The following is an 8,487-nucleotide window of genomic DNA, read 5'->3' as shown; positions in this document are numbered from 1 at the left end:
TTTGTACTTTTCTTTGGTCCTTCCCCTGACAACTAAGGCTGTTCCTTTGCCTTTGTCCATTGTCTTTCTATTGGTTTCTTCAGTAAGCAGACTTCCTTCTACACCTGCTATGTTCAAACCATCTGGAGGTGCAGAATTACTCAAAGCTGTGCGAAAAGTGTCCCAACTTTCCGGCAATGTGATCAACAGGAACATAGCTCTAACAGGTTCATCAAACTTGACACCTTGAGCTGACAACTGACTATAGATTGTGTTGAATTCATTCAGATGATTGGACATAGGTGTCCCTTCTTTCATCTTCAAGTCAACAAGCTTCTTAAGCCAGTATACCTGTGAAGCTGCACTCTGCTTCTCATAAAGATCACCCAACTTTAACCATGCTTGATAAGCCGACATCTCGTCTGCTACATTGAAGTAAACGCTTTCTGCCAAAGTCAGCATAATGGTAGAAAGTGCCAATTCATCCATTTCGCTCCATTCATCTTCGTCCATATCTTCTGGTTTTATCCCCTTGAGCTTTATAGGTTTTATCTGCTTCTTTTGTACCAACACGTGCCAAATCTGCTTCTTCCACAATGGGAAATTGGTTCCATCCAGCTTCTTGATATTGTAAAGAGCAGTGTCCTGTGATCCAGCCATAGCTACGCTTCACAGTGGTTTACTTTCCTGGGAAAAATTCGGTAGAGTTTCCCCTGTAAACTGACCTCTGAACCAATATCAACCTGTCAAATGAACCAAGAAAGCTTCAGATTCTGCATAAATTTTGGCAGAGTCTCCTTTGTAAAATGGCTCTAGTGTACTCAAAAACAGACCAAAAAACAGCTCAAAAAACACTGTCTCTCTGACATTGTAAGCTGCAGGTAAACCTGTCTTGCACCTGTACTGTCTCTCACTGTCCTGTCACTGTCCTATAAGCATAGACTACGACAATGCCTCAACGGAAGTAAAGCAAAGATGCAATCCCAACTGTCTAACTCACAGTCAATACATCCTAGCTGCCTATCTAAGGGTGCTCGAGGGATCACTCCAAGACCTATATCACCGAAAGGATCTCAACATTCGAGAATCCCCCATCTCAATAAAACCTCACTCGACCCTCAACAAAGGCTGCAGTAAATCTGACAGTACATAGACTTCCCACAAAGTCATACATCCACAAATTTCCCACTGTATGTTGTAACTGCTGCGGCGGTTGTTTGCTGCGTGAGTCACAGCCAGCAAACCCTCAACAGACATACATCATCTCTGACAATACATCCCATGTGGAAGTACTTGCAATGTCAGGATGAAATCTGGAATATCAAGCAGCAAACACAAGCTACCTGATGAACTAGTGGATGTTGCCTACAGTCTGTGTGTAGATGCGCCCGTGTCGTACATGACACGCCTCCAAGAACTGTGAGCCGTCCTTCGATGTGTAGAAAGCCACAAATCAACACTCTGGGAGTGTCGATATCCTCAGCACCTGCAGTCGTAGGCCGAAAACCACAAATTTGAAGAGTCGGATCTGCACCCGCCGAGACCACGTAGTCGAAAATGGCCTGCGCAGACCTTTGTCGAAGCCGAACGGTGGCCGAGATGACCTCAGAATGAAATTCTGACAACACCAAGGCCTTCGGGCTTACCCACTGGATTTGGGGCCGTGTCTTTGCCTGTCGAATTTCACTCCAATCTGAGCTGGTGACTCTAGCCTCCTGCAGTGCTTCCCCGAGCCTCGATCTGAGCTCTGATACCAGTTGACGGAGTACGAGCGGAAGTGCGACGCGAGAGAGTGCGAGAAGAAGAGCACAACGATATGGTGAACTCGCTCTACTGTAATGTGTAGAGCATAGTGAGTTCTTATTAGGTTTTTACAAAAGAATATGTGTACATACCTGGCGGCCCGCCCACTTACCTGGGCGACCACATTGGGCTTTATACCCCAACAGGTGGTATCATTTGAGTTGAATATAAATCCTTTGTATCCCTCCAAGAATGAAGTTCATTTTACTTTGGTGGTTTTTGTATTTTTTAATGTATTGATACATGCGGAGAGCATGTAGCAAATCTTTAACATCATTTTGCATGCTATGTATGGCTTCCCTTGAACTAGGCTAATCATTTGCTTGATAGCCTTCCTCATATAAGCAAGTCAAGGTGCCTCTCTTGGTTTGGGGAAGATTGGGTATTTTAGCCATGTAGGGTGAGAAACAAGTAGTTGCACAAAGTCATCCCACCTTCTCCTCCTAATGATTGGGCAAGATCTAAAGGTGGGTTGGAGCAAATGATTTTACGATTATTGCCTGCTTGTTCTCCCCCATGAACTCAATTTTCCATGCTGGCCTAACCTCTTTGATTTTCTCAGTGGTCCATTCGAAAGATCTACATCCCTATAGCTCCCCTCAGCATTTGGTAAAATTGATGGTAGTAGCTCTTTCTTCTTTTCTATTATCAGCCACTTGAGTAGTGGGTAGGGAAATTCTAGCCCATGAACCTCCTCTTGTAGCTGCTCTAGAGTGATGTATTTTAACAAATTTGACTTCAATAAATGATGTTCGTAGTGGAGGTTCCTGACCACAACTTCCCTCATCACTTCCCAGTGTTCCTCCGGTAGGCATGAATATTCTCGAGGTAATTTTTGAGGTTCAGTTGAAGCACCCACACCTACTAGGTCTTCAGACTGCTTGTTCTCTTGTTTCATCTCTTCTTCTACGTTCTCAAATTCCGGCCCTGTTTCCAAAGGTCCTTTCTCTTTGGGGGGAGAGAGGTTCTGAAATTGTTCGATCTTTGATAGCTGCTTTCAGATCGTCCACTTCCTTCATAAGCATCTCAATGTTTTCATCCTTTTCTTTCCCTTCGTTTTTCATGGCCTTGCTTTTGAGTGTGTAAAGCCTCTTCCAATGTAACCCTTGTCATTTGAGAGACTTCTTCAAGTGCTTCGTATAGATGCTGATCTGCTCAGAGCTACTTGTAGGGATGAGCAGAGGGTCTTTTGTAAATGCCTATAGCTATCTATTTTGATTAGCTATCTAGCATTTGAGCACATCTATTGATACCCTTTGCTTTTGAGATAATGATGTTGACTCTTTGGCAACCTGATATGCTTGTTGATATTTCTTTTCTTTTTGGTCTAGGGCAAGCTTACTGCTTTGGGCTACACTCTCTTGTATTTACCTAGCCATCGATTCTTTCCCATAGAGCTCTTTGTACTTTGCCAGCTCTCCATTGATATGTTCTATTTGTGCATCTCTCCTTCGTAGATCTCTACCAAGGTTGTGTTGGTCTCGATCAATTCTTTGTTCTCAGCCCTTGTTTTGTCCAATTCCTACTTTATGTTGACTACTACTAGACTAAGATCGACATTGTTTTGTTCTTTCTTGTAATATTTGAGGGCGACTTGCATGATTTCTTTGTTCACATCTTCAGCCAACTTAGAAATCAATGTGGTCTTGGCCATACTTGACATTGATTCTTGAAAGAGAGGTCCTTGAGTAACTTCTTTTGTTATCTCTTGGGCGGTTACTTGGACGAATTCGTTGATTTCCTTGATATCATCCTTTTTTGTTTGTTAGTGTGATTGCTGGTTGAGTAGATATCTCCATCCCTTGCTCTGATTTGTCTTCATGTGGAGCTTCTTTAGGAGAGTGCACGGGCAAGGGTATTTTGCATGCCTTCTGGTCCTTTCTCTACATTTCCTATATTTTTGAGACTGCCTTGAGAATTCATCGTTTTTGAGTTTTTGATGAGATAGGTAAACCAACCATCTCGAGGTTTCCTTGTATTCTTGACAAGCCTTCAGGCTGATCTACTCCTTTGTGTACCTGTTCATTCTTAGTTTCTTTCTTCTTCTTGATCAGTTGTCATGGGCTTTTCTTGCATTTTTTGCAAGCCTGAATGATCAATTGGACCTGTTGATTGTCCCTGTGTTTTACGCTCCTGGCTGGGCTCTTTTAAGAATGACATTGGCAATTCCATTGTAGCATGGGCCTCCTCCAGACTATATTCGACAGCGATAAGGTCCTTGATTAGCTGCTTAACAGTTCCTTCAGGTGTGAAATGTGAGGTTGGGATCTCTCCCTTCTTTATTTCTTCCATGTGCTAGCTTGTTTACTCAAGATGTATCTCCACTTTAGAGGCTTGGTATTCATGTGGATCAAGGAGCTATGTACTGGACTTGGTACTTTTATTTCTTCTGTATGTGTTTTTTGTTGCTGTCCTTTTCTTGCCTTAGATCCTCTCCATCATCTCGATCACATTGTCCTCCTGGAACTTTTCAACAGATCTCTCCTCCGTAGTATTGGTAGTCTATTGGCGGTCAAGTCTTCTTTTTGTCCTTAATTCCATGGAGGAGGAACTTTCTTCCTCTTGCTCGTAGGTCTTGATCTGTTTAGCCTCCTCCCTCTCTACTTCTTCTTTAGCTGGTCTCTTTGATGTTTGACCAGTCTGTTCTTTGATTTTTGCCCTCATCATATCTGACAAACTTTGAGGTTGTTCTTCTTTACTAAGTCGTTCCATCTTTCTTTTTTCTTGGGATGTCTCTCTTTGAAAAACACGGTTTTTTGCAATTGCAAATGCACTCTGACTGTCAGTATAGATAGTGTTGGTAGTGTCCTGTCCAACACCCAAATCAGCCATAAGGCGTTTGAGCCATACACACTCAACTGTAGCTCTGATGAAGACTACCCTGTACTCAGCCTCACAACTAGAAGTGGCCACAATAGGTTGCTTCTTGCTCAAGCATGATATACATGAAATGCCAAGCATGAAACAAAAACCACTTGTGGACACTCGTGTGTCAAAATAACCAGTCCAATCTGAGTCCGAAAAAGCATGTAAGTATAGCGGCAATGATCCCCCCTTGGGATAAAACAAGCCAAGAGGTAAAGTTCCACTAAGGTAGCGGAAAATCCTCTTGACAGCCTGCCAATGCTTAGACCCCGGGCTATGCATAAATCTGCTAACCTGTGAGATTGCAAACTAAATGTTTGGCCTCGTGCTGCATACATAAATGAGGCATCCAACATCAGTTTGTTAAAGAGTGACATTTGAAAGATCACCACCATCATGAAGACTCAATTTCAAACCTGTTTCTATGGGAGTGACAATAGGTTTGCAATCCCCAAGTCCAAACTTACATAGCAATGTCTCTATGTAACTTTTCTGACACAAGGCAATACCACCATCACACTGCTTAAACTGTATACCAAAAGTAATGATGCAACAGCCCCAAATCTTTCACAATGAAAGTAGCATTCAAATCAGCCTTAAATTCATCAATATGTCTCTCATTTGGTCCAATGATAAGCAAATCATCTACATAAAGAACCACAATGAGAAGTAAATCACCCTCACGCTTTACATATACTGTGCTTTTTGTTGGACTGTCACAAAAGCCTCGTTTGACCAAATGAGTGTCAAATTTCTCATACCAAGCACGAGGAGATTGCTCCAACCCATACAAAGACTTCTTAAATCTACACACTTTGTCCTCATGTCCTTTTTTGACAAAACCACAAGGCCGCATTACATAAACCTCCTCAAATATGTCACCATTCAAGAAAGCAGTAACAATGTCTGATTGATGTACATCCCAGCCAAATTGAGTTGCCAATGCACAGAGAAAACACACAATAGTCATACAACAAGTGGGAGAAAAAGTCTCTTCATAATCTATGCCTTTTTGCTGTGCATAACGCTTTGCAACAAGTCGATCCTTATGGCGATCGATCTCACCATCCGGCTTGCGGCTCAGCTTGTAAACCCATTTCGTACCAATGGCCTTTTTGCCAGGAGGCAAATCACATAAAGTCCATGTGTCATTTTCTATAAGTGCATCATATTCTGATTGCATGGCAGCCATCCAAGTTTTTGAATTCTGTGCTTCATCAAAAGAGAGAGGTTCCTCAACATCATGTAAGCTAGACACAGCCAAAGCATAACAATCTAATGCATAAGATGCATGGCGAGAGCTTGAGCGAGTACGAGTAGACAAAGATTTATCCAATTTACTATCACGCAATGTGTGCACCAGCCATTTTGACATACCTCTAGCCTGCTCATTTTCATCCCTTTCCTCATCAAGTACATCATGTACATCTACATTAGTAATAGGCTGATCTGTAACATTTTCAAAAACCCCCATAGACTGTACATTTGCCTCATTGGAATTTACATTCGTATTTCCACCACTGAAAAGAGGCAACAAAGTGTCATAAATGTGCTGTGAGATTTGCATTATTGTCTCTAGTACATGAAAGTGTCATAAATGTCATGTGAGCTTATATTATTGTCTATAGTACATGAAAGCAAGGGCTGAACAGAATCTTCCACAAACACAACATCCCGTGAAACCAGAATATGCTTTGTTTGAGGATGATACAACCTGTAACCTTTGCTTTCAACACTATAACCAACAAAAATACATTTGACAGCCTTATCATCCAATTTTCTGCGTTGTGTTTGTGGCACCAAAGCATATGCCAAACAACCAAAAACATGCATGTGCTCGATAGAAGGCTTTCTATTGTGCCATGCTTCATATGGCATAATAGATTGCAAAGCTTTTGTAGGACACCTGTTTAGTACCTAAGTGGCACACATGATGGCCTCAAGCCAAAAAGAATGCGCCAAAGCTTGACTGTTGACCATACATTGTGCCACTTTCGTAAGTGACCTGTTTTTCCTCTCAGCAACACCATTTTGCTGAGGCATATAAGGAACTGTACATTGGTGTTTTATCCCACGACTAGCCAGGAATGCATTAAGTTCATGAGACATATACTCCCCCCCTCGATCGGAACGGAGGGTGCCCATAGTACATTTCAACACATTTTCAGCCATAGCCAGAAATTGTTTGAAGCACATAAAAAATTCGGACTTCGCTTTAAGCAAAAACACCCATGCATGCCTGGAGTCAATGAAAGTCACGAAGTAAAGGTAATTGCCCAAGGAAGGAGTTTGCATGGGCCCACAAACATCACTATGCACAAGTTGCAAATTGCATATTGCCCTAACTGAACCATCCTTTGGAAAATTTGAACGCTGTATCTTACGCAAAATACAGCCTTCACAAACATGTTTGACAGATGGTTCAAGAGGCAGTAAAGAAGCAACCATGTTAGATTTTTGCAAACACAACAAACTAGTGAAATTCAGATGCCCAAAACGTGCATGCCACAGTTTTGCATCTGAAACAGCCCTTGAATCTGCAACTGCATTTGCAAAATTTTATCCTGGACCACACTTGTCATACAAAAGTGAGCTTATATAGCCTACAACACAAAATTCCCGATGCAACAATTTCATCACCAAAACTGAGATCATGAACTATACATCTGTCATCCACAAATTTGACTACAGGTCTAGGTCTAGCAAGTGCAAATACATACAAAAGATTCTTCTTGATCCCACGTACATAAAGTGCTTTAACAAGTGTGAAAGAAATGACATTTGCAGCAGTAAGCACAATCTTTCCAACCCCTTGAACCAGATAAGAGGCATTGTTGGCACAAGTGACTAAATTCCCATGAGGGACAGACTCAAGAGAGGTGAACAAATCACGATGTGAGGTAATGTGCTTTGTAGCACCACTGTCAAAATACCACACATGTGAATCTACAGCAACTGACATGCATGCATCATGGACAACATGATTATAGGTACACTCTACACTAAAAGCCCATTCTGCATCAACATCAACATCACAGTCTCCGTTCACAGAAGACTCAACAATAGCTGCATTTGTAGTGGAATCAACATTTGCAGTGGAACCACCCTCTTTCTTCTTTGCCTCTTTGGCCTTCAACTTAGGACACTTCTTGATCAAGTGATCATTAGCTTTACAATAATGGCAATACAACTTCTTTTTGCCCTTATCACCAAAATTTCCAGATGAATTGCTGCCAGCAGAAGCATTAGGAATAGATGATTTTCCACTCGCAGAAGAACCATAAGAGGTGGCTAAATTGTTGTTACCACCCTTTCTTTGAGCAACAATAAAAGCCTGTTCAACTGCATGCTGTCTAGTCCTGTTTTTTCTGGAAAGTGACTCTTGCAACAACAATGTGCACAATGCATCAAACTTGACAACTTCAGGATTTCCTTGGGTCATAAGTCTCCAGGTACTAGCAAAAGTCTAGTAAGAATGTGGTAAGGCATCAAGAACAGTCTACACAAGGGAACTGTCTCAAATGACTTCACTTTCAGAAATAAGTTTCTCATTGATATCCTTGACACCAGCAAGGAAAGTGTCCATATCATCTTCCTCATGCATAATCTTCGACTCTAGCTCTTTACGCAGAAATGCAATTTTTGCCTCGTTACAGCTTGCATAAAGACTAGCTAGAATATCCCAAGCCTATTATGTAGATTTAGTTGAATGAATGTGAGGAGTAATGGTGCGCTTCACAGACAATGCAATCAACGCATGAGCCTGCACATGCTTTACATCCCAACGAGCTTGTTCTGCCGTAGGCAAAACAACTCTAACAACAGCAATCCTTGTAGCAA

This window comes from Adiantum capillus-veneris, chromosome 14 (genome assembly GCF_014529385.1).
Source record: "Adiantum capillus-veneris isolate H3 chromosome 14, ASM1452938v2, whole genome shotgun sequence".
Lineage (NCBI taxonomy): Eukaryota > Viridiplantae > Streptophyta > Polypodiopsida > Polypodiales > Pteridaceae > Adiantum > Adiantum capillus-veneris.
Note: the sequence above shows the minus strand (reverse complement) of the source record.